Source organism: Giraffa tippelskirchi, chromosome 1, assembly GCF_054371585.1.
Source record: "Giraffa tippelskirchi isolate mGirTip1 chromosome 1, T2T-mGirTip1v1.2.pri, whole genome shotgun sequence".
Lineage (NCBI taxonomy): Eukaryota > Metazoa > Chordata > Mammalia > Artiodactyla > Giraffidae > Giraffa > Giraffa tippelskirchi.
The window spans coordinates 205883188-205909808 of record NC_137275.1 but is presented as its reverse complement, the minus strand read 5'-3'; the positions used below and the strand labels follow the sequence as shown (position 1 = coordinate 205909808).

Genomic DNA, 26621 nt, shown 5'->3' with positions numbered 1-26621 from the left:
AAACCTCAGACTCTACCTAGAACAAGGCCCAGAATGTGATAACAGCTCTAAAATGAATGGTTGTTCAACTAAAACAACTAGTTACCTAAATACTGTTATGACGTGAAATGGGATATATATGAACAAAAGTTTCTTTCCTTTGAGAGCTGTCACATCCATTTATTGTTCATATTCTCAGGTGAGGCTACTGCTTTGAAAATGCAACCGAATTTATTATTTTAATTTATACCAAGTGTCCACAACTATATAACCAGCAACAAATTAAATACTGTACATGCCAATAGTCAAACTGGATAATTGAAAAGTACAGTGAACTCTCAATTGACTTGATAGGTTTCTGAGTAACTTCATTAAATTCATAATTTAACAGATGATGAAAAATACAAAGTGCACTGAAGCACTAAAAGTCTATTTTGGTTCTCTTCTCAAGCCTCTGTTTACATGAATTCTTAGAGGTTTGGTACTGACCACTATTTGATGTCCCCAAAAACATGTTCATCAAACATCACTGAACCCCTAGAATGGAAGTCTTCCCAAACTGCTTCCCATTGCCCACAAACTTCTTTCTGCTTTATGATATATCAACTTCTCTGTCTTTATCTTGGCAGTGATTACCACCTATACAGCGCAAATTGTATGCAGATACCAGGACTTTGTTGCTGAGGAGTCAGTAACCTAAGCAAGGGTACACATCTGCATTGGCTATTGCGACCATCATTTCAGTGGAAAAGACATGCCTTAAAAGAATCACACAGAAAAATGGGAATTTATCTGAAGTGATAGTTTTCTGTTACTGGGCCCACAAAGTAATTACTACAATGAAAATATCATGCTAATACAATTTGCAATCTTTAATAAACTAGAAAATGCAGTCTTTGCCCCCAGTACCATTCACTTCCTGTTTTTGTGAACTGGGAATAAAATGACCAACTTAAGCTTCACTTCACTAATTTGATTCCGGTTAATGCCCCAAGGGGAGCTATCAGCATGTCTCTTCCAATTGCCTCCTAGGGAACAAGAGAGAAATATTTGGCCTATTAAAAACAATGGACTCATTCACTTCTCTGCTGGTCCAATGGGGACCTTGTGCTTCCGTTTACAACTGCCAGGTTCATTCAGCTCTTTGATTACCTTCTATCTGTGTGTTCACCACCAATTCAAGCCAGTACTGGGAGAAAATTAAATCCACTGAAACAGAGCAGTTTTCATAGTCACACCTGCCTAATGTCCCCCAGTTTATTTTCATGCATGTATAATTAATTGTGTTCTTTGCCAGTGACTCAAAGTTTCAGCAACTGAGAGTTTGGTGGTAAGAGCTCTGGTTATTTCCTTGGAGTGACCCAGGCCTCAGCTTCCATTCCAGCTTATACATTTGGTAGCCATGTGACCTATGGCACATTATTTAATCTCTCTGAGCCTTGGTTTTTCTAACTATAAGCAAAGATAATAAAACCTCATGAGAGCATTGATATAAAAAGTCTAACACACTGCATGTATTCAGCCAGCATTAGTTCATTATTTATGAGCATTGCTCAAAAATATAACAACTATATCATCCCAACTTTGATCACATGGGTCTTCGAGAATTGGGAATGAAAACCAGACAATAATGGGTTCAGAATTGTTGGGTTTTAGTCTTACACAGATTAGGTCATTCCAAAAGCTCAAACAATAATTACAAGAAATTAGTTCCCATTAAGTACAAATATGTCCTTATAAACACTGCACTTACTGGGATGACCCAGAGGGATGGGATGGGGAGGGAGGTGGGAAGGGGGTTCTGGATGGGGAACACATGTACACCCATGGCGGATTCATGTCAATGTATGGCAAAACCAATACAATATTGTAAAGTAAAAAAAAATTTTATAAAAGAATAAAAAATAAAAAAACACTGCACTTGTATGAAGTGTCTAAAAATAATCAAACTCATTGAAATAGAGAGTACAGTGTGGTTGTCAGGGGCTGGGTTGAAGGGGAAGTGGGAAGTTACTATTTGAAGGGTATAAAGTTTCAGTCAGGCAAGATAATAAGTTCTAGAGCTCTGCTGGACAACAGTGCCTACGGTTAGTAACACTGTGCTGTGCACTTAAAAAAATCTGCTAACTACAAATAACAAATGCTGGAGAGGCTGTGGAGAAAAAGGAACCCTCCTATGCTGTTGGTGGGAATGTAAACTAGTGTAGCCACTATGGAAAACGGTATACAGGCTCCTTACAAAACTAAAACTAGAGCCGCCATATGACCCAGCAATCCCACCCCTGAACATATATCTGGAAAAGACGAAAACTCAACAAACAGACACATACACCCCAGTGTTCACAGCAGCACTATTTACAACAGCCAAGACATGGAAGCAATCTAAATGTTCATTGATGGATGAATGGATAAAGATGATGTGGTACATATATACAGCAGAATATATTGCTCAGCCATGAAAAGAATGAAATAATGCCATTTGAAGCAACATGGATGGACCTAGAGATAGTCATACAAGGTAAAGTAAGTTAGACAAAGACAATATCATGTGATATCACTTACATGTGGAATCTAAAATACAATAAAAATGAACTTTAAATAACAGAAACAGACTCAGACACAGAAAACAAACTTCTGGTTACCAAGAGGGAAAGCTGAGGAAGGGATAAATTAGGAGTTTGGGACTGACAGATATAAACTACTATATAAAAAAAACAAGAACATACTGTATAGAACAGAGAACTATATTTAATATCTTATAATAAACCATAATGGAAACAAAGAGGAAACTGTACATGTGTGTGTACATATAAATATGAGAATCATTTTTCTGTATACCAGAAACTAACACAATATTGCAAATCAATTATGCTTCCATTTTTAAAAATCTGTTAAGTGGGAAGATAACATAGTAAGCATTTTTACTACCAAAAAAAGTTGAGGTGTGGACACAAGGAAACTTTTGGAGATGATGGAGTGTTTATTACCTCGTTTATGGTGATGGCTTCAAGAGTGGAAGTATATGTTCAAACTCATCAAATTGTATACTTTTGGGTACAATAATTATACCTCAGTAAAGTGATTGTAAGAAAAGAAAGAAGAAAGAAACAGAAACCCTTAGAAAGTCTTTACTACAGCAGGTGCTCTCTGCCTCAAACAGGAAGAAGAGTATCTGGTCAGTAGAAAGCTCTGTAGTCAACACTTACTGCTTCCTCTAACCCAAAGGACCTTATTTCCTTTTCCTCTACCTCTCTTCCCCAGTTCTTCCTGCCAGAGTCAGCTGAGACCTCTCCTTCTCCAAGAAACCACGCCCCAGTGCCCTGTCTCACAAGATCCTACAGCACCCGGTTCATATCTCTCAGGACCTACTTAACCCCTTCTTGTAGTCTGAGTCCCTCACAAGGACCATGCATTACTCATCCTGTATCCCCAGCATCTACCAAGCACATGTCTGGTACGTGGCAGATGCCTTATGATGACTGCTGACTGACTGACTAGACACTGGCTTTACAGTCAGGAAGATGAAATCAAATTCTGACTCGACCACTTATCCGGGGCTTCCCAGGGAGCACTAGTGGTAAAGAACCCACCTGCCAATGCAGGAGACATGAGACACCAATTTGATCCCTGGGTCAGGAAGATCCCCTGGAGAAGGAAATGGCAACCCACTCCAGTATTCTTGCCTGGAGAATCCCATGCACAGAAGAGCCTGGTGGGCTACACAGTCCTTAGCGTCACAAAGAGTTGGACTCAACTGAAGTGACTTAGCACACATGCACCACTTATCTGTTCGCCTTTGCTGATGCTGTAACTCTTTACATCTTCACTAGTCACGGTATCTTACAAAATAAACAGAATTATGGAAGAATGCCAAGAGAAACATGGATTGCACTGACTTTCGCACTGAAGCGCTGTCACAGAAAGCCACCGCTTTTCAATATTGGCAGAAGCAAAGTGGCACTTTGTTTTTTTTTAATAAATTTATTTATTTTAGTTGGGGGCTAATTACTTTACAATATTGTAGTGGTTTTTGCCATACATTGACATGAATCAGCCATGGGTTTACTAAAGTGGCACTTTGAATCAGACATTTGTTCTTCAAAGAATCATTTGAGTAGCCTCTCTTATGAAGGATGAGCCTGCACCTTTGCTCTGGCAGAAGAATATAACAGAAACATTCGTGCTTTACCAAGTCAGACCCGTCAAAATATCTGTTGACAACTAGGGCTGGTTTCTGGGGGAAAGGTGGACCTCTTTGCATATTGCATATTCCAAGAGAGGATCCCCAAACCCTGGTCCCTGACTCAAAGTCAGGAAGACTCATGAGGACTGACCAGGGTGGTCCAGAATAAGGCCCACAGGAAAGAAAGACATGCCCTCTGGAATAAAATTACCTGTGGGGAGGGATAATCTAGGTTAGCAGTCTGGGCTCAATAGGCCTGAAATGTGTAAACCAGGAGGCCTGGTTTTTGTGCGATGTATAGTGATAATGGAAGTCCCTGGGGACCCAGTCATCCTTGCATATGTTGCGTTTAGAAGACCTCTGAGTGTAGACCAAGGTAACAGTGATCTTGGAGCCCAATCATGGGAGATCACAGTGGTTTGTACAGGTGTCTGGACCATTATTATACTGCAAAGGGAAACATCAGCATCTATGAGACACTATAAGACCCAGCTTAATAGCAATGCCAAGAGTTAATATCAAATGATTATCAGGCTTCCCTTTTCCCTCTGATTTTGCCATTAGAAGGAGAAATCATCCTTTCCCCAAACTGGATAAAGTAAACCTTCATTCAGAGTTCTCATAAATTTTTAAACAAGGGTTTATGGGCCTCAAGAGGCTTCCCAGGTGGCTCAGTGGTGAAGAACCCGCCTGCCAAGCAGGAGATGTAGGTTCTATCCCTGAGCTGGGAAGATCCCCCAGAGAAGGAAATGGCAACCCACTCCAGTATTCTTGCCTGGGAAATCCCATGGACAGAGGAGCCTGGTGAGCTACAGTCCACGGGGTTGCAAAGAGTTGGACACGAATTAGCAACTTAACAACAACAATAACATGGGCCTCAAGGCAAACACTGGACACCCTCCTATGGAATACCTGGAGTCTTAACTAATTAGCTTAACAAAATTAAGGTGATATGACCATATTTGTATCCTGAGTTAAAAAGTGGTTTATCCTGGTCATGGAGAAGGAAATGGCAACCCACTCCAGTATTCTCGCCTGGAAAATTCCATGGACAGAGGAGCCTGGCAGTTTGCAGTCCGTGGGGTCGCAAAGAGTCGGACACGACAGAGTGACTAACACAACATACTGGCTGTGTGATACAAAAGCAGGATTCACACAGCCCAGCCTGAAGAAGGGGCAACATTAGCCAATCGAAGAAGCTATGCTGGTGGAAAACACGCATCAGTCTTTCAACCAGAGTTTCTACCTTTTGAACCCAGACATTTAGTTTATTATCTTCTATGTTAGATTTCCAGTTAAGGTGAAAAGCTGAGCATATCTCATTCCTGGTGCCCATTTAGATTATAAAAAAAAAAAAAATTAGGGAAGGAGGCTCAAGAGGTAGAGGATATATGTATAGCTGATTCATGTTGTTATACAGCAGAAACCAACACAACTTTGTAAAGCAATTATCCTCCAACTTAAAAAATGAATTAACAAATATTTTTAAAAATTATTAGGGAAAAGTATGTGACAGTGTCACATGAGAAACACTGAGATATTTCAAAAACTGCTCTGCTGAGGGAACTAGATGGAAGAAACAGCTGACCATTCCCATGACTTCTCTCAGGTGCTGGACAAATTTACCTATGAAGTAAGTGGAAGAGATCTCAGTAGAACCCATTGAAAGGGAAAAGCAATCAAGGGAGGCAAAGATGGTCTGTGAGACCATCCTGTGTTGTAATGAACAACATCTAGGGGCTCCCACCTGAGCCCCTAGAAAAAGCATAGACACTAGAGGCCACATCAGGCAAGGATCCCAGGTCTCAACTAGGAAAGATTGTCATGCTTAACCACAGACAAGGGCATTGCCATAGCAAGCTCATTTTGAGAGCAACCCTGATACACCAGGAAAAGTGGCACTGCCCTTGTTGAACTGTGAGTGCCACTACAAACTCGGAAATAAACTCTGGCTCTAGTTCCCACTGTCTTCCTACCAGGATGCTAGATCTCTAAACTAGCTTGCAGCTCAAAAATTCAGACCACCTAACTTTTTCCTCTTCTCTTTCTTCTTTACCTGTGGCTGAAAAAGTCAAACATAGATCCATGTTCTATCAGATCCATTTCAAGTACCAGTATAGGACAAGAATTGACATTCATCTGTAAGATATGCAAATGAAAGGGAGGGGTGGGAATCACCAAACAGGTAAAGCATTAAAGAAAGCCAAATGAAAAGAAGCAACCTGGGGAACCAGAACAAGAGCACCCTTTGAAACATGTGGCCACCAGGAACAGGAGAGGATTTTAGACATTGCCCAATGCATGTTCTCAAAAGAAGAGTAGAGGGAAGAAAGCACACATAGATGAATCCACAGTAGACTACCAAGAAGTCACAATAGTCTGGCATCATAAAAAAAACAACATGGTAGTGAAGACATGTAATGAAACACTGCAATGGATAATGAAAATACTCCAACACTTGGGCCTCCTGATGTGAAGAGCCAACTCACTGGAAAAGACCCTGATGCTGGAAAAGATTGAAGGCAAGAGAAGAGGGCAGCAGAGGATGAGATGGTTAGATAGCATCACTGACACAATGGACATGAAATTGAGTGAACTCTGGAAGATAGTGAAGGACAGGGAAGCCTAACATGCTACAGTCCATGGGGTCACAAAGAGTTGGACGTGACTTAGCAACTGAATATCAACCACAACAACAATAGATACAGTGAGCAGCTCACTGGATCTTTCTAAAAATGTAATTAGAATTACACAGAAGTCAAGCTCAAAATATTCTCCCAAAAATAGAAAAGAAATTGAGTAACAGGCTAAATTAATGAAAGAAGACATGCATGGAGAGATCAGGATTGTATCTACAGAAATAATGTCAGATATAAAAACTGAGATAAGAGAGAAAAAGAAATAACTCTTTAAAGTTAGAAGCAAATGTCCTTAGATTAAGAACTGATTTTGCAAGTCCCAAAGCCTAAATAGTACCAGGAAAATTATTTACACATAACCTAGATAAAATTTTGAACTTCAAGATTAGCGGGAAAATACACAAGAATACAATCAGAAGTAAAAGTGATATGCAAGGAGCAAATATCAGATTGGTCTCAGTCTTTATTAACTGAACTTTGAGGAGAAAAGGTATATTGCATCTACTCAAGTAGTTATCTTCAAAGACAAAAAAAGAAATTTAAGACATTTAAATATTCTGAAATTAAAACACACATGAACTCTTCATGGAAAAAAAATGTCTAGAGTATATACAACTAAAAGATATCAAAAATTCAAGAAAGGGAAAATTGAGGTTATAAAAGAAAATGGACCATGACAGAAACTATAAAACTCCTAGAGGAAAACATTGGCAACACTCTCTGACGTAAATCATAGCAAGATCCTCTATGACCCACCTCCCAGAGTAATGGAAATAAAAGCAAAAGTAAACAAATGGGACCAATTAAACTTAAAAGCTTTTGCACAACAAAGGAAACTATAAGCAAAGTGAAAAGACAGCCTTCAGAATGGGAGAAAATAATAGCAAATGAAGCAACAGACAAACAATTAATCTCAAAAATATACAAGCAACTCCTGCAGCTCAATTCCAGAAAAATAAACGACCCAATCAAAAAATGGGCCAAAGAACTAAACAGACATCTCTCCAAAGAAGACATACAGATGGCTAACAAACACATGAAAAGATGCTCAACATCACTCATTATCAGAGAAATGCAAATCAAAACCACAATGAGGTACCATCTCACGCCAGTCAGAATGGCTGCTATCCAAAAGTCTACAAACAATAAATGCTGGAGAGGGTGTGGAGAAAAAGGAACCCTCTTACACTGTTGGTGGGAATGCAAACTAGTACAGCCACTATGGAAAACAGTGTGAAGATTCCTTAAAAAACTGGAAATAGAACTGCCATACGACCTAGCAGTCCCACTGCTGGGCATACACACTGAGAAAACCAGAATTGAAAGAGACATGTGTACCCCGATGTTCACTGAAGCACTGTTTACAATAGCCAAGACATGGAAACAACCTAGATGTCTATCGGCAGATGAATGGATAAGAAAGCTGTGGTACATATACTCAGTGGAATATTACTCAGCTATTAAAAAGAATGCATTTGAATCAGTTCTAATGAGGTGGATGAAACTGGAGCCCATTATACAGAGCGAAGCAAGTCAGAAAGAAAAACACCTATACAGTATACTAACACATATATATGGAATTTAGAAAGATGGTAACAATGACCCTATATGTGAGACAACAAAAGAGACACAGATGTAAAGAACAGACTTTTGGACTCTGGGAGAAGGCAAGGGTGGGATGATTTGAGAGAACAGCATTGAAACATGTATATTATCATACGTGAAATAGATCGCCAGTCCAGGTTCAATGCATGAGACAGGGTGCTCGGGGCTGGTGCACTGGGATGACCCTGAGGGATGGGATGGGGAGAGACGTGGGAGGGAGGGTCAGAATGGGGAACACATGTATACCCATAGCTGATTCATGTGAATGTATGGCAAAAACCACCACAATATTGTAAAGTAATTAGCCTCTAATTAAAATAAATTTAAAAAAAAAGAAAATGGTCCATGAAATATATCCCAAATAGCTAACATATACACAAAAAAATTTAATGCATATGTCAGATTATCATTAAGAGGCTATAAGTTGCCCAATGTAAAAAAAGTCATTGTCTAATAATCTGAATTTACAACAATTTACAACAAAAAGCAGCAAGTGAGGAGAAAGGGGAAGGCATACAGAGTTCCTCATTTTCCACAAGCAAGAGAGAACTCAGCATGCTGCTCTTACCAGCTCCAAGTTCAAAGTCATGTTAGTAGCTTGAAATCAGCCATGGGGGAGCATTTATACCACATAAGTCAGTGAATGCTACAAATAACTTCTGTTTTTCAGAGCCACTACTATCCCACAAGGTACAGTCAGCATGGTGCCCTTTTTTGTTGTTTGGTATTGTGGTAAAATGTACATAATATTAAAATTACCATTTTAGCCATTTTTAAGCAAGTAATTTAGTGGCATTAAGTACACATAGAGCGTTATGCAACCATCATCACCACTGTGCATCTCCACAACTTTTCCATCATCCCTAACAGCAACTCTGTACTCACTATACAATAGCCTCCCTTCCCCACTCCCCTCAGCCCCTAGCAACCACTATTCTACTTTCTGTCTCTTCTTAATATCTCATGTAACTGGACTTACACACTATTTGTCCTCCTGTATCTGGTTCATTTCACTTAGTATAATTTTTTCAAGGTTCACCCATGTTACAGCATGTGCTAGAATTTCCTTCCTTTTTCAGGCTAAATAATATTCCATTATATATGTACCAGGTGGCACTAGTGGTAAAGAGCCACCCTGTCAATGCAGGAGACATAAGAGACGTGAGTTCGATCCCTGGGTCAGGGAAGATCCCCTGGAGAAGGAAATGACAACCCACTCCAATATTCTTGCCTGGAGAATCCCATGGACAGATGAGCCTGGTGGGTTACAGTCCGTAAGGTCTCAAAGAGTCAGACACAACTGAAGCAACTTAGCACATAGCACATATATGTACTACTTTAACAGTCATTCATCCATGGATGGAAATGGGTACTTTTAATACTTCTTGATAAATAGAAACATATGTCTATATAATAACGATCAGTACAAACTCTGAACTTCCTGTTAATAGAGCATATGCCTTCTCAAGCAGTTACCAGGTAAATAAAAGATGAGAACATACTGTAACCCACTATCAGTGAAGTGGGTCGCACTCCCTCGCTGACATCTTCAAGGATCCCAGCATGTTGTGTGGAAGTTGGACCCACTGAGACTCTAGTACTGCTGCTGCTGCTAAGTCACTTCAGTCATGTTCGACTCTGTGCGATCCCATAGACGGCAACCCACCAGGCTCCCCCGTCCCTGGGATTCTCCAGGCAAGAACACTGGAGTGGGTTGCCATTTCCTTCTCCAATGCATGAAAGTGAAAAGTGAAAGTGAAGTCGCTCAGTCGTGTCCGACTCTTCGCGACCCCATGGACTGCAGCCTACCAGGCTCCCCCGTCCCTGGGATTTTCCAGGCAAGAGTACTGGAGTGGGGTGCCATTGCCTTCTCCGGAGACTCTAGTACAGGAGCTAATAAATGAATAACACACATGCAATGACACACGACACAATGCTCAACACCAGACACTGTGCCGGGTATAGTCACATGCATCATCTCATGAAATAGAGATTCTCCCTTATTAAAATTCTATCTGCCAACACAGTGTACATCAACATTTAAACTTTTTAATGAAACAAATGAACTGGCGTCTTTGTTATCTAGTCTAGACTGAACTCACAATATTCAAGGGGGTATGTATATCTAAACTGTTTCTAAGCTTTCATAGCAGAGAAACCAGGCTCACAGAGGTCTGCTAATGGGAGTGGAAGATGACAGTTTCAATCAACTTCTGCAAGTTCAGGATATCTGTATTCATTTCACAATACAAGGGAAGAAGCCTATTGTTTCTTCTTTCCAGTTAAGGAAAATGGCTTAAAGTGGCTGTGTGACTTATCAACACAGCCAAAAGGACATGAGTAGCTGGCAATTTCACTGGAAACTGAAACCCCAGGGTCTAGGGAATCAGACTACCAGATAGACCCACAGCCATGAGCAGTACACAACTCTGTGGAGCCACGTGGTTTGCTATGGCCACAATCAGGAGCTGCAGTGGGATTTTTGCCTCAAGGTGCCCAGCTGGGACAGGGGTTATCCAAGGAAAGATATGACTTCCAGGGATTCAGGCAGACATTATACTCCAAATATTAATAGTCCCCTAACTTTGCCCTTTTGTCTTTCAAGTCAAACAAACCAGGAAGGTGTAAGTCAGTGGTTCTCAACACTTGCTACACGTCGGGATTACCTGATCAGTTATTTGAAAGCACTGACACACGGGCCACTCAGCGAACTGCAGCGGAACCTGTGGGACTGCAGCCAGGATTGAGAGCCACCAGGGCAAAGTCACACCTTTCAGGAAGGGACCTCGGACTTGGAGGCGTCTGCATCAGCTATGAAGAGGTTTCCACCTCTGCTGTAACTTTTCCGGGGACCATCATTCCAGGGAGTAAATGCCAGAGAGAGAATGAACAGGAAATGGAAGGAGACACACTTAAACTGAACATCAAAATGAACGTCAAACTGAAAGGAAAGCAGTGCAGGCAACTTTAAGAACAATAGCCAAGATTAAACCAGGGATTCAAATCTAAAATGGAAACTGGCTAAATCCTCCACTGGTTTCATTTCTCCCACTCAATTTTTTCTGCTGTTTTTGACTTTGTTTTCTCTCTAGAGGTGATCCCTGTGGATTGTACCAAACAAGCTTTCTGATGGATTCACTGCTGTTAAAATACTTGCTAGGATTACCCCGCCTCAGTGGGATTATTCAGAGTATTTCCAATCCATTCAGAGGTAGCAAACTAATAAAAGTGTGGAATGCGTTATCAGGAGGCTGTTGTAACATTGCAGTTGATAATACACTATCTTTCCTCAAATGGGCTATAAGAACAGAACCCCTGAAGAGCCCAGGATATTACTGAGTTTGATTTCAGCTGGGTGTCAGTGCTGATTAGCCCAGGCAATTTTTTCCACCTCTCAAAATAAATATACAGTTACAGTGCAGAAAACAAACTTATGGTTACCAGGGACTAGGAAGGGGAGAGAGAAACTGGGAGATTGGGACTGATATATACATTACTACTACAAATAAAACAGATAACTAATAAGGACCTACTGTATAGCACCGGGAACTCTACTCAATATTCTGTAATGATCCATATGAGAAAAGAATCTAAAAGAGTGTCTATAGGTATATGGCTAAATGATTCACTTTGCTGTACACCTCAACCTAACACAATACTGTAAATCAATCATATGCCAACAGAAATTTTAAAAATAAAAAGTAAATGCAAAGCCCAGTTCACTTTAAGTGTGAAAACTAAGAAACAGGTCCTAGTCTGAGCTCTGTGCTCTCCTTGAGAAGGTGGAAAAGGAAAGTGAGCTAGCAACTATGATACACTGCGTGAAGTCCCTCCTGGAAAAGAGAAGCTGCCATGGGAAACTTTGGCCACACCTAGGCCAGCCGCCTGGCACTACCTACCCTTGAGGTGCTAGCAGATGAGGCATCCATTATAGGTGAAAGTGTCCCCCCAAATGACACTGAAGTCCTAACCTCCACTACCCATAAAAGTGACCTCACTGGAAGTAGCTGCAGATGATCAAGTTAAGACAAGGACACTGGGGGAGGGAAATGGCTAATACAATATGACTGTGATGTTAAATCACTTCAGTCATGCCTGACTTCTTGCAACCCTATGGACTGTAGCCCACCAGGCTCCTCCATCCATGGGATTCTCCAGGCAAGAATACTGGAGTGGTTTTCCACATCCTCCTCCAGGGGATCTTCCTGACCCAGGGATCGAACCCACATCTCTTATGTCTCCTGCATAGGCAGGCAGGTTCTTTACCACTAGCACCACCTGAGAAGTCATTATGATTGGTGCCCTTCTATAAACGGGGAATTTGGACACAGAGATTGACACTGACAGATGGAGGAGGATGTGAAGACAGAGAAAACACCATCTACAAACTACAGATGCCTGAGGCTGCTGCAAGTCAGGAGAGTGGTATGGCACACACATTCCCCCTCAGAGCTGTCAGAAGGAACCTACCCTACTGACCCTTGACTTCTGATTTCTAGCCTCCAGACTGCGAAGTCGTAAATTTCTGGTGTTGAAGTCACTGTGTTCATTGTGCTTTGTTACAGCAGCCCCAGGGAACTAATACAACATCAAAAGAAAGTATTGGTTTAAAACCTGGTGGATCATTGAAAATCAGACTACTAATCCAGAGGCCTAGGAAAAAAAGAGGCACTCAAGCTGTGATGCCAAAGAAGAGCATCAAGAGCTGATTAGACAAAGTTAAAAGGGTGGCAGGAACAGGACCAGGAGCAAAACCAAAGAGGCTGTTACGTTCACTACATAAGCATGGACCAAGTACTGTCCCAGTTGTGGGCATACAGAAGTGAAGAAGGAGCTATGCGCCGTGTGTGCTGCTAGGCTGTGGTGGATACAGCGTGCTAAGGTAGCAGTAAGCAAGGTGCTTCAGGACCAAGGTGGTGGGGGATGCTCACAGAGCAACCTGGGATTCGGGGAAGACTTCCTGGGAAGCAGGAGGTGCGTGCCTGCTCAGTTATGTCCGACTCTTTGTAACCCCTTGGACTGCAGCTCACCAGACTCCTCTGTCCATGGGATTTTTCCAAACAAGAATACCAGAGCAGGTTGCCATTTCGTTCTCCAGGGGAACTTCCCCACCCAGGAACGGAACCACATCTCTTGTCTCTCCGGTATTGGCGGGTGGATTCTTTACCTCCAAGCTACCTGGGAAGCCCTGAAAAACAGGATATCTAAGCTCAGTCTTGAAGGATAAAAAATTGGCAGGGTGGATCAAAAGATGTCACTTGCATAAAGAATCCAGGGGCCTCTTGGCACCATGTTAACAATGTTGAATAGAATGTGATTTTTTTTTTTAAGAAAGAATGAGATGTCACTTTCACATGCACACTTGAACAAGAAAACCAGAGTTTGGCACCTCCAGAGCGGGAGTGCACCCACAGTAATAACCAGCAGCAAGGGCCACGTTACAGAGCAGAGGAAACCGTGGCCAGGCCAGTAACTCATCCCAACATATGCAGATATAAGAGCAGAGGAAAAGGGAATAAAACTGCACATGCCACATGGAAATCAGTTATAACTGTTCATGGTACATGTGGGACACGCCACACCACTACCACCTTTCAGAACTACCAGAAAACATAGAGGACTTTGCAGGGGCTCCTGACAGCAAGTGGGAGCAAGCCAGAGAAATTAAAGTAAAAATAAAAATAATAAGGCTCTCATAGGGTTGTTGTAAGAAAGGAAGAAAGAAGAAATAATATTTCAGGGCAACTGGGATATACCACCCCACTCCATCTATCAATGTTTGGTCTAATCTGTCTGGAGTTTACTTTATCATCTTGTGTTAATTTATCATCATTATCACTTCCCAATATTCATTTCTTGAAAGCAACCTATTTGGGGAAAGATGCCTTCATATCACAAATGAGGCTAATTTAATGACTCCAACGAGCAGTACCCTAATGGGGAACCCAGCGGCTGCAGGCGTGAGTAGAGACAGGCCCGGCTTGGGTCTCTTTCGTGCTGCACTGCTCTGCTAATTGGATCTAACACAGGAGCTGGAGGTATTCTCCTTCTGTTTTCTAATGATATTAATGTCTTCATGAGGTTAATGAAACTGCTAACACAGGCCAATTGTGAATGGCTTTATGTATAATAAAAAAGCATCTATTCTGAGTCTTTTGCAAACACTAGGGACAAGGATTGCTGTGGTGGTTTTGCCTATTATTGGGTATAACATCGGGGCTTTTTTTCCTTCTTTTTTCCTTTAAGGACCAGGCTCGAAGACCACTAACCTTATGTGATTCAGAGATGCCTAGACTGCCAGGTGGACTAGTTGGGGCCTGCTTAAGGCTACAGCCCTGGTTTAGTCCTATCCTTTATGGTCTCTACTGCCCCCTGCTGACCGGGACAGGCAGGAGCGGCTCTCCAGCACCCCCTTGGGAAATGGAAAGCACCAGAAGACAAAATATGAAGAGCTATTATTTACTGTCACTTACTATATATGCCTTCTAATTTAATACTCACAACATTCCCGTGGGGTAGCTCCTGCCCTTTTACAGATGAAGAAACCTAGGCTCGAGTAATAAACCAAGTTCCCTGAGGACACAGGGCTTGTGAGTGGCAGATCCAGGACAAGGTATAAATCTGTCTGACTCACAGCTGCTGTTACACTCCCACCAGGGACATGGTAGAGTGAAAAGTACATGTATTTTAAAACAAGATAAACTTGGGTCTTGGTTTTCCTTCCTCAATTTGAGAGCCATTTAAGATAAACCTTAAACAAGTTCTTATACTTATTTTCTCACTTCATGGCAAATAGAAGGGGAAAAGTGGAAACAGTGACAGACTTTATTTTCCTGGGCTCCAAAATCACTGTGGACGGTGATTGAAGCCGTGAAATTAAAATATGTTTGCTCCTTGGAAGAAAAGCAATGACAAACCCAGACAGTGTATTAAAAAGCAGAAATATCACTTTGTCAACAAAGGTCTGTATAGTCAAAGCTATGGTTTTTCCAGTAGTCATGTAAGGATATGACAGTTAGACCAAAAAAAAGGCTGATTGCCAGAGGACAGATGCTTTCAAACTGTGGTGCTGGAGAAGACTCTTGAGAGTCCCTTGGACTGCAAGGAGATCCAACCAGTCCATCCTAAAGGAAATCAGTCCTGAATATTCATTGGAAGGACTGATGCTGAAGCTGAAACTCCAATCCTTTGGCCACCTGATGTGAAGAACCAACTTATTGGAAAAGACCCTGATGCTGGGAAAGATTGAGGGCAGGAGAAGGGGATGACAGAGGATGAGATGGTTGGATGGCATCACCGACGCAATGGACATGAGTTTGAGCAGGCTGCAGGAGTTGGTGATGGACAGGGAAGCCTGGTGTGCTGCAGTCCATGGGATAGTAAAGAGTTGGACACGACTGAGTGACTGAACTGAACTGATCACCAACTCAAAGGACATGAGTTTGAACAAACTCTGGGAGATAGAAAAGGACAGGGAAGCCTGGTGTACTGCAGTTCATAGGGTTGCAAAGAGTCAGACACGATTTGGCGAGTGAACAACAACAGAATGTGAATCATCATGCCTACGCTGGAGGTTTTTTAGAAGGGTTAGTAATAAGTAAAGCAAAGAACCTGAGATATAGTGACTGTATAATAGCTGGCATGTGCTACCTGGGGCCAGAAACAGAAAGTGGACAAGGATCAGCTTTCTTGTGGCTTAGTGACTGCTTCATTCAGGTTCTGTGAAGGTTTGTAACTGAAGATCCAGGCTCAGAAAAATGTTAAAATGCTCAACTAATGATGTCAACACATCTGAATAGCTCCTTAACACTTATAAAGCACTTTTGTGTATAGTTTACTTGATCTTCACAAATACATACCCATAGATCCATAAAAATGCCATAATTAGAGAAAAGTTACAATATGTACAGTTATTCACTAAGCACAGAAAATACGTAGTCAAATTCCGCCTCCATAACAACCCCATAGGTTGGTATTACTATTTTCCCCATTGTCTAGATGAGGAAACTGAGGCTCAGAAAAGTTAAGTAACTTTCCCAGAATTACACTGTACTAAGTAGCAGACCTAAGACTTTAACCCCAGTCCACCTAGCCACAGAGCTCATTTCTCTTAATAAGGGGGCTAATGCAGTTTTCTTCTAAAGTAGGCTGGGCAAGCATGACATTTTCACTATGTACCTGAGAATATTCTGACTCATATAAGGGAAAGCAACCTGTTCAAGGACTCACAAGTTCTATTTGGGGGAAACTAAGCCTTAATGGTGGTATCTACAACCATGAGAAAGATCCTTATCTCTGAAGATCATAGTGAGCTGAGATGATCATCGTCCAGTATAATACAAATAACACTTATGAATAAAATAAACTATATTCTTTATTTGCCTCAGATTTGTCTTCAAATCTTTGATTCTGTAACTCCATTCTTAACACAGACTTAGTCTTAAAACTATAAAAATTTTTCAATTAAGATAAAGCTACATTGGCACAAGAAGGTTCCAGGTGTATTAGGTTCACAACATAACAGCTGGAGAAGAACTTTGTGAAGCTAGTATCACCATCCTGGGAAGAGAACTGACCTATAACATCCAAAGATAAATTAATAATAATGGGGAAAACGAATTATTCATTAAAACTAGAATGAGGTTAGGAAAAAAATTATCCCTTTGTAAATCTGGCCCAGCACTTTCACTACAAATTAAAATCCATGACAAATCACAAATAAATTGTATGGACATCTACAGCAGAAATTAAATTACCAAAAAAAAAAAAAAAAACCTGCACATTTGGGGAGCTTTACGAACAGAGAAACCACCAAGAGAGAGAGCTTTCCTCGCAGATTTTTTAATGGATTCATTTCTTTTTTTTTTCTTTTTTTGGTATTATACATTTTATTTTATTTTATTTTTTTATAAATTTATTTATTTTAGTTGGGGGCTAATTACTTTACAATATTGTAATAGTTTTTGCCATACATTGACATGAATCAGCCATGGGTTTACATGTGTTTCCCTTCCTGGACCCCTCGCAGATTTTTTAATGGATTCATTTCTTATTTAACATCTTTTAAAGAACAAATGTGATGCTTCCCACTCATTAGCTCCTTTTGAATATTAAGAATTTTCTAAGAACTGGACTGTGAGGACAGTCAGATACATAAGGACATTGCAACATAGGGACTAGAGGCATAACTACAGTGTTTAAAGGTCAATTTATCAAGTTATGGATATAACTCTGAAACTTTTAGCCATGACATATAACATATCTGTTTAATTATAATTATGACAATCATAAAATAGTAATAGAAAGAAAGGCCTTTATAAACAACTTTCTTATCTTTAAAGACAGTTTAGGGGCTTCCCTGGTGGACCAGCGGTTAAGAGTCTGCCTGCCAATGCAGGGAATACAGGGTCAAACTCTGGCTCAAGAAGATCCCACATGCCACAGAGCAGCTAAGCCCAGGTGCCACAACTACTGAGCCTGCACACCCTAGGGCCTGTGCTCTGCAACAAGAGAAACCACCACAATGAGAAGTCCCCACACTGCAATGAAGAGTAGCCCTTGCTTGTCACAACTAGAGAAAGCCTACCCAAAGCCACAAAGACCCAGTGCAGCCAAAAGTAAATAAATAAATCTTTAAAGCGAGCTTAGGTTTCTATATATCTCAAGATCAGCTTTGTATTTAAAGTGAACATTGAAAAGAGTGTAAATAATATACAAATATAAATAAAATAACATGGTTTCTTAAAAGTTAACTATGAAGGGAAACAAATCATTGGAGATCTTATTTAAAGTAAACCTTATGACTTGTCCCTTCCTTTTATTAACTGATAAATAATTTACTGTTCCTCAGTTCCTATTATTTTACTTGTATTGTAAAAACTTATCTTTCTGCAACCAAGACTTTCAAGGTGAGAAAGTGTATTAACTGAGGAAGGTTTGCCTTAAACACAGACTTTCCTGTTTTGCAAGCCGAGTTATCCCTTTAGTGACCACAAGCATGAATGAAGACACACGTGGCCATTCAGCAGCACTGGCCCAGGAAGTTGCCTGTACCTCATAAAGCACTATGGGTCACCGCAACACAGAAGCAAGACAGAGAGATGGCAAGTGTCCAGGAACTAAGAAGGAAATCTCCCATCTATTGTAAGATGCCTTTAATGTAAGGGACAAGGGGTTCTTAATCTTGACAAACAATGGACATCCCAATCTCCCAGTCTTTCCTCTCTAAACCTTCACCATCTACTGATCAATTAAGATGCATTCCTTTATCCTACACAGCACACCCTTCACAGCTTACTATTTCTGCTATCTCTTTCCCACCCCTGTTGATGGCGTGATATGTAAGACTTTCCTCTGTCTCCAACAGTGAGTCTCCTGGCAAAGAAACAAAGCGAGAAGAGCCAAAGCATACCCAGGACTCTCCAGACTTTGGGTTGGACAGTGAGCCCTGAAGTAAGCAAATGGGCCCCGGGTGTTTATGTGTCAGAATAAAGCTTTACCTTTTTCCTATCAAGGAAGCTCTCTGAACTCAGCCAGTACAGTAGCTCTCAACCAGGCCAGCGGAAACATCCAGCCCCAATCAAATCTGTAAAATAAGATCATTGCGAGGGTTGTAAATTAGCAAAACCCCTGGACCAATTGCTCCATGTTTCTCAAAAAGTGGAATTTAGTCATCTTTTAATGGGGCACAGGTTCTCCAAGCCATCAGAGCCTTGTAACTTTTTTGGTCTCACACCTGATCCTCCTTCACACATCTGTGATAACAATCCAGCCCTGAAACCACTTGAGCTTGAAATTAAAGACCGTGAAAGAGTCTTTCCAAGTGTTTAAATGAATCTACAGTGTTTTGACCCAGGCAGCCACAGCTAATGCTCCCTGGTTGCCTCTCTACTTGGGAATCTCAGCTTGAACTGCATTTTGAAAATGAGGAAACAGATAAAGGCAGTATGGCACTGTGAAGCATCACGCCACATTCTAGAAAGGCAAGCAGTTGGGCACAACTAGACAAAGGGTGTCTGGGAGAAGTAAGGGAACAGAAACACTGAGGGGAGAGGTGTAGCAAGAGGCAAATAGTGAAAAGAGCTGTAAGTCAAGCTGAAGACCCTGAACTTCACCCTGAAAACTGAAGGGAAATGGCAGAAAGAGGATGGGCGAGTTGTTGAAGGTTTCTAACTGGTTGGATTTCTTAAAGAAGTGAAGTGAATTCGCTCAGTCATGTCCGACTCTTTGCAACCCATGGACTGTAGCCTACCAGGCTCCTCAGTCCATGGAATTTTTCAGGCAAGAGTACTGGAGTGTGTTGCCATTTCCTTCTCCAGGGGATCTTCCTGACCCAGGGATCAAACCCAGGTCTCCCGCATTGCAGGCAGACACTTTACCGCCTGAGCCACCAGGGAAGCCCAAGCATAGGATTATTTGAGAGAAAAATTTCGAACTTCTATTTTAGAATTTCACACTGTCAAATCATTTAGATATGAAAAAAAAAACCAGCACTTCCCAAATAAATGGAAAGCCAATATGAAATAACAGGCAAAACTTATCCACACCTTATAAAGGATTGTTTTTAACCAATAGGTTAACAGGATTTTGAAGGCCACAGGAAAGATGGCCTTCAGCAAAAGATGGCCTTCTCCCTACCAGCAAAAAGTACTTACTTCATCAGTAAAATCAGCTGGTGTAGATCAAGGGTTCACATGGCTGGTTGCATCAGAATCACCTGAGACGCTTGTAAAATTGCTGCTAACCTAGCCTCATTGCTAAGAGATTACTTAATTGGGTGGGGGGAGGGAGGGAAGGAGGCAGGCAAAGTATTTTTTAAAGCATGAGAAGCTCGAGGACTTTTCAGGCTCTGAAATTCTATCATCTGTGTCAAAGAAGACTCCTACCATTTGAAGTGAAATGTGTTAAAAGCATTTCCTTTGTATCTTCAGACCACTAAATCTGGAAGGAGGTTTGGAAAGCACCTCCAAAGTGTTCACATCACCCTTCTTCTTTAAATTGGTTTTATTCTTGGGCATATCAAGTTTCTGTCTAAAAAAGCATAGGATTATTTGAGAGAACAATTTCAAACTTCTTTTTTTTCAAACTTCTATTTTAGAATTTCACACTGTCAAATCATTTAGATGTGAAAAAAGAACCCAGCACCTCCCAAATAAATGGAAAGCCAATATGAAATAACAGCAAAACTTACCCACACCTTATAAAGGATTGTTTTTAATCAATATGTTAACAGGAATATATATATATAAAATCTTAGTCTGTGTAACATGTTCTAAAGTGGGTTATGCCGGCATGGTAAATGAGCAGCCTCCCTACTTATGTTCGGCCTCTCTTCCTCCAGCCGAACCCAAGAACATGTTTGCTTGCTTGTTTCTTTTAAAAGCTATTATTTATTGAACACATCCTATGAGCCAGGCATTGTGCCAAATACTTATTTCAAATAAGTTAGTATTTATCACCATTTTGTTAATGAGGAAACTGCAGGGAGGAAACATAACTGCTCAAAGACAGGGCTAGTAAGAGGTAGCACCAGAATCTGAAGTTCTGTCTCCTAAGTCCCTGAGCCACACATCTCTCTACAGTATAGTGCCGTTCCTCCCCACTCTCGAAATCCCGTCTCCCACACCATCACACTCCCTACCTTGACCCGTGGACCAGGATTCCACCATGAGTTCACTGCGCGTATGTGAAGAAGTAAATGAAGTGTAGACCCAGGCTTCACTGCGCGTATGTGAAGAAGTAAATGAAGTGTAGACCCAGGCGCACAACTCAGATCATCTGGTTAGGGTTAGGGTTAACTCAGATCACCCAGGAGACGGCTCCCTCAGACTGCTGTCAGTAGAGCGCCCTCTGTTGTTTAGGACGCCGAAGTGGGTTAAGCACAGAGGACCGGAAGATTCAAAGTGCTTCCTCATACTGAGCTGACCTAATCTTGAGATGAATTTGTCCCTTTGAAACCAACAACTGTACCCACCCCCATCATAAAGAAAACGGATGGATCCTGCTCCATCCGTCAATCCTAAAAGGTTTCAACCCATAAAAGCAAGAAACATCAATCTCAGTTTTCAATATTTTGTCCAAAATCAAATTACAGAATCATTACAAAGGTCCTGAAATTAGCCTTCACCATCCGGTCAGATGTTGTTTTCCTGTGTTCTCACTGTTCACACAGTAACTTTAGCCTTTATGGCTATTGCCTTGTCAAAGTGTGACTGGGAGAAGAAGGGACGTCTCCTATCTGTGGCAGGATAACAATGTTGAACCTGCTGCTTAGAGCATGTGGCCCCCGATGCTTGCTTTATTTACCCAGAAATTATAAAACATTTAGAGACCCCTACTACTGCTACTGCTAAGTCGCTTCAAGACCCCTAGGGCAAGTTAATAATAAAATATTCAGCAACATCTGTGCCATATTATTTAGTGAGAGACTAGACTCAGAAAATATGGCTGCTGTACTGCAGGCTGCCCTGCACCACATCAGCCGTTAGGCTGCGGCTGGGAGACGCTGTTTCCTGGCCCTTCGTTCCCATCGCCCTCGTTTTCAAACAGACATCTCCCACCCCCAGCACCTCACAGTCATGGGGCTACCAGGACAAGCTTAAGAACACGTTTGTGCTCAGAGTCCGCACGAACAAAGCAATTTCTAACAAATGCTGCCTGGTCCTATGAGGGTTGGGGTTGTGTCCCTCTCAGGAACTTAACTATACAGGTGAGTCCCAGGGAGGCAGGGTCACAGGGTCGGGATGGAATTGCCTACAGGCCGAGAGAGCTCAACCAAGCCCAGGAGTCTACGCATGCGCACTGGGAGCTGCTTTGTTCCAGAAATTGACCAGACTACAAACCAAGACACCTGAGTCCTATCAGATAGTCAAATGCTCAATCATCACCTTTGTGCAAAGCGCAGTGCTAGCTCTAGATGCTAGTCCTTCCTCTGCCACCTTGTGACCCTAATACTTGTGTGATCCTCAGAGTGGCTTTCAGGGTAGAAAGGACAAGACAGTCAATGGAAGAGCTGTTGTAAGCCACATGCCCTCCTGTCACTAAATTCCTATAAAAAACTGCTCTCTCCACCCCACTCTGCCCCCATTCCCAACTACATGCTTATTTTGAAAAGTTTTCATAGGCTGTAGCATGTCCTCTCCAAGAACTACCGGAGTTGTTGTTGTTCAGTCGCTAAGTTGAGTCCGACTCTTTGTGACCCGGTAGATTGCAGCACTCCAGGTTCCTCTGTCCTTCACTATCTCCCAGAGTTTGCTCAAACTCATGTCCATTGAGTCAGTGATGCCATCCAACCATCTCATCCTCCGTTGCCCCTTTCTCCTCCTGCTTTCAGTCTTGGAGTAGATTCTTTATAAGCAGAGTGAACATACATCCCAGGCACACTGAATTAGAGTTTGCAGTTTAACAAGATCCCCATCTGAACAGTAAAATTTGAAAAGCACGGTTCAGGGGTCAGCAAACTTTTTCTTTATAAAGCTAAATAGTAAACATTTCAGGCTTTGTGGGTCATACAATCTTGGTCACTACTGAACTATGTCATTGTATTATATATAAGTGAATGAGTGTGGCCATGTTCCTGTAAAACCTTATTTACAAAAACAGGCTACATAGTTTGCCCATCCTGGGTCAGACCAGCTGCTGCTGCTAAGTCACTTCAGTTGTGTCCGACTCTGTGCCACCCCATAGACGGCAGCCCACCAGGCTCCACCATCCCTGGGATTCTCCAGGCAAGAACACTGGAGTGGGTTGCCATTTCCTTCTCCAGTGCATGAAAGTGAAAAGTAAAAGCGAAGTCGCTCAGTCATGTCCGACTCAGCGACCCCATGGACTGCAGCCTACCAGGCTCCTCCATCCATGGGATTTTCCAGGCAAGAGTACTGGACTGGGTTGCCATTGCCTTCTCCGGGGTCAGACCAGCACTTTTCTTCAAATATTAGCATTCATTAGCACCACTTAGGGAGCCTGTTAAAACACAGTTTGCTGGTCCCTACCCTCAAAGTTTCTGATTCAGAAAGTTTAGGAAAGGGTCTGGGGATTTATATTTCAAACAAGTTTCCAGGCAATGGCAAAGCTGCTGGGCCAGAGACCACACTTTGAGAACCACTATTCTAGAGTAATCATTTTCAAATCTGGGTGTACACTGGAATAATCTAGGAGTCTTTAAAAATATTCATTTTAGGATAAAGAAGATGTTGCACACATATACAGTGAAATAATACTCAGCCATAAAAAAGAATTAAATAATGCTATAGGATGGACCTAGAGATTATCATACTAAGTGGAGTAAATCAGACAGACAAATATCATATATATCACTTATATGTGAACTCTAAAACAATGACAAAAAATGAACTCATTTACAAAACATAAACAGACTCACAGGCTTTGAAAACAAATTTATGGTTACCAACAGGGAAATGGGTAGGGAAAGGGATACATTAGGAGTTTGGAATTAACATATACGCACTACTATATATAAAATAGAAAGTCAACAAGGACCTACTATATAGCACAGGGAACTCAGTATTCTGTAATAACCTATATGGAGTATCTGAAAAAAAATGGACATATGTATAATTGAATCACTTTACCTGAAACTAACAACAATGCAAATCAACTATACTCCAATATTTTTTAATTTAATTAAAAAAAAAAAACAACTCATTCCTCCACCTCCTCCAGACCAATCAAATCATAGTCTCTAAGGATGGGACCTGGCCCAAATGGCCATATTGATGCTTTTTTAAAGCTCCCAAATGATTTAATGTGCAATCCCCGTTTCTGCACATTTCAAAATTACCCATTGTTCCCTAAATGACAATGGCAAGGTGTTAGAAAGACAGAAATGTTAATGAGCTAATCTACACTACCTTTGAAAGATCTAGAGCACCTTAACACAAGAAAGACTTAAGTATTTTACAAAGGGATTTTTTTGTATGGTTCTCAAATGGATGGAACACTGTGACTAAGCACAATCTTAAACTTATAGGTTGTTAAGTGAGTAGGAAAAAACATGGGGTTTCTGAATTTGCTTTCCTATACTGTTTCTGTTTTCAGTTTCACAATAGTTCACCAACAGCAAGTTCCGAGACTCCTTGTTCTTCTAGCTGTGTAACCTCAGGTAAGTCACTTAAGCTTGCCTTTCCTTAACTACAAAACGGGAGGGTTCAACTTTTGTCCCTTCCAGATCTAAATGTATTTTCTTTATGATTTGCATTTTATAAATCATGACTTCTTATAAACATTTCAAATAGTTTTTTCTCTTCAGCAGCAGCAGTGGGCATTGTGTTAATAGGATCAGGCCCAAAGTGAAAGCAACTGCTCACATAGAGATGTCCTGTATGTAATTTTGTTTATGTGCAGCAAATCCTCAGCATCATGCAGCTTGCCAACTTTGTGAACCACTGTCAGAAATCAGAATTATGGCCAGGCCAGTATCAGGTAGAGACTTCAGCTACTGTCCCAAGCCCTCAGCTACTTTGAATAGTGACACTGAGACACGTGAGGAGGAGAAGAGGAGAGTAAATAATCTTAACCATGAACAAAGGCAATAAAAGCAAAGACCTAGGATACAGGAGACTTTAGGTAAAGAATCCGCCTTCCAGTGCAGGAGATGGAAGAGATGTGGGTTCGATCCCTGGGTTGGGAAGGTCCCCTGGAGGAGGAAATGGCACCCCACTCCAGTATTCTTTCCTGGAAAAGTCCATGGGCAGAGGAGCCTGGCGGGCTACAGTCCATGGGGGCGCAAAGAGTCAGACACAACTGAGCACATGCGCACAAGGAAGAAAAGAAGAGACCCAAGAAAAGTCAACAAAGGTATCCCAGCGTTGGTCTGTGAACACAGGTCAAGTGGACCGGATGGATCCCATTTTGGTAAGCATAGAGTAGATGCCTTCCACACAGTAAATTACTTCTCCTTCCTCCCATTAAAATAAATAAAAATCAATCATCCAATAACAATTGCTAACACAGTAGAGGAAGGAATAGAGATACTCGTATGAACTAGAGGAAAGTAGAGTAGATGGAAAAGAAGTAAACATATATAATTGATTTCCTGCACTCATAAACCAGGCCCAACTCACCTGAAGACAGCTCAAATGCCCTAACAAAGACCAAAAAATTTACAATAATAAGATCAATTCTCATTCTTTGGGAGCCCCCAAGGGACAAAGATGCCCCTATTACTGGACAGACAGACTTGGAAGCTAGGGGTCATAACTTCTATATGAATTTAAAAAGGAAGATGTTTTATTAACTTACTTCACTAGATATTCTTTCTACCTAACAGTCTTTTTCATATTATGCACCCATGGGGACTAGTTTTCCAATAAGATATTTATCTCTTACTACTATAAATAATCTCAATTTAGCAAGGAACTAGTTAAATCGATACAGTGAAAAAGCAAGTGGAATCATCATTAGCAGCAGTCTAGTAATTCTATCTTTTATCAACAGAGATGAGAATCAGTATAGGGTAAGCCAATCCCTTTCTTCCTTTGAAGTCCTGTGTGAATTCATGCAACAGTTATTTTTACCAATACATCCACCCTCTTGAGAAATTTCCATCAACCATTCTGCCCTCTTACTCTTCTGGAAGAGAGGAGGAGCATCTTATCAGATTGTTGAAAAATGGGATAAAATGCACAGCTCAGACATGTATTTGGTTGCCTCTTGAGGACAAAAATGAGACTGTAAAAACTGAAAAGTTATGGAATTTGGTTAATTATTACTAAGCATGTCTCTTACTCAGTAGGGAGGAACTTTGAAAAAGAAATGAATGTGACAATTATTGTAGAAAGCAGAAGTATTACATGTTTATGCTCCAATAAGGTGCATATCTGCATGTGCATTTCTTTTTTTTAAATCTGGAATAGACTAATATAGTCTACATTAGTCTCCAACTTGCTCTTTTCACATAATAATATATCACTGGACTCCCTCTAGGTCAATATGTGTAAATCTGATTTACTTTTTAATTTTGGTGTAACAGTTGCAGTAAAGATTATTATAATCTATTCTACCAGTCTCCCATTAATGTTCATTCAGATTGTTCCCAGCTTGTTTGTTTCCTACTACAAACAACATTAAATTTCCTATTCACATATCCTTAAGTACTTGTGCTTTTGTTCCATAGTAGAGATTAGAGTACAAGGTCAAATGATTTGATGTATTTTGTCTTGATATTGCCAGATGCTTTCCTAAAAATTTCAAGCAAT

At 41.1% G+C, this 26621-nt stretch overlaps 1 protein-coding gene across 6 annotated transcripts in view; it reads right to left on the bottom strand.

The window, feature by feature from the left end:
* PLPPR1 (phospholipid phosphatase related 1) overlaps positions 1-26621 on the bottom strand; it is a 646134-nt gene that overhangs the window by 538228 nt on the left and 81285 nt on the right. For 4 of the 6 annotated variants that reach the window (XR_014077694.1, XR_014077698.1, XM_081573011.1 and 1 more), the window contains one exon: positions 18906-18991. The gene's annotated coding sequence lies outside the window, so the exon portion shown is untranslated. Of the gene's footprint in view, positions 1-18905; positions 18992-21046; positions 22163-26621 lie in introns of those variants that run through there. The other 2 variants (XM_081572982.1, XM_081573000.1) reach the window with 1 other exon arrangement.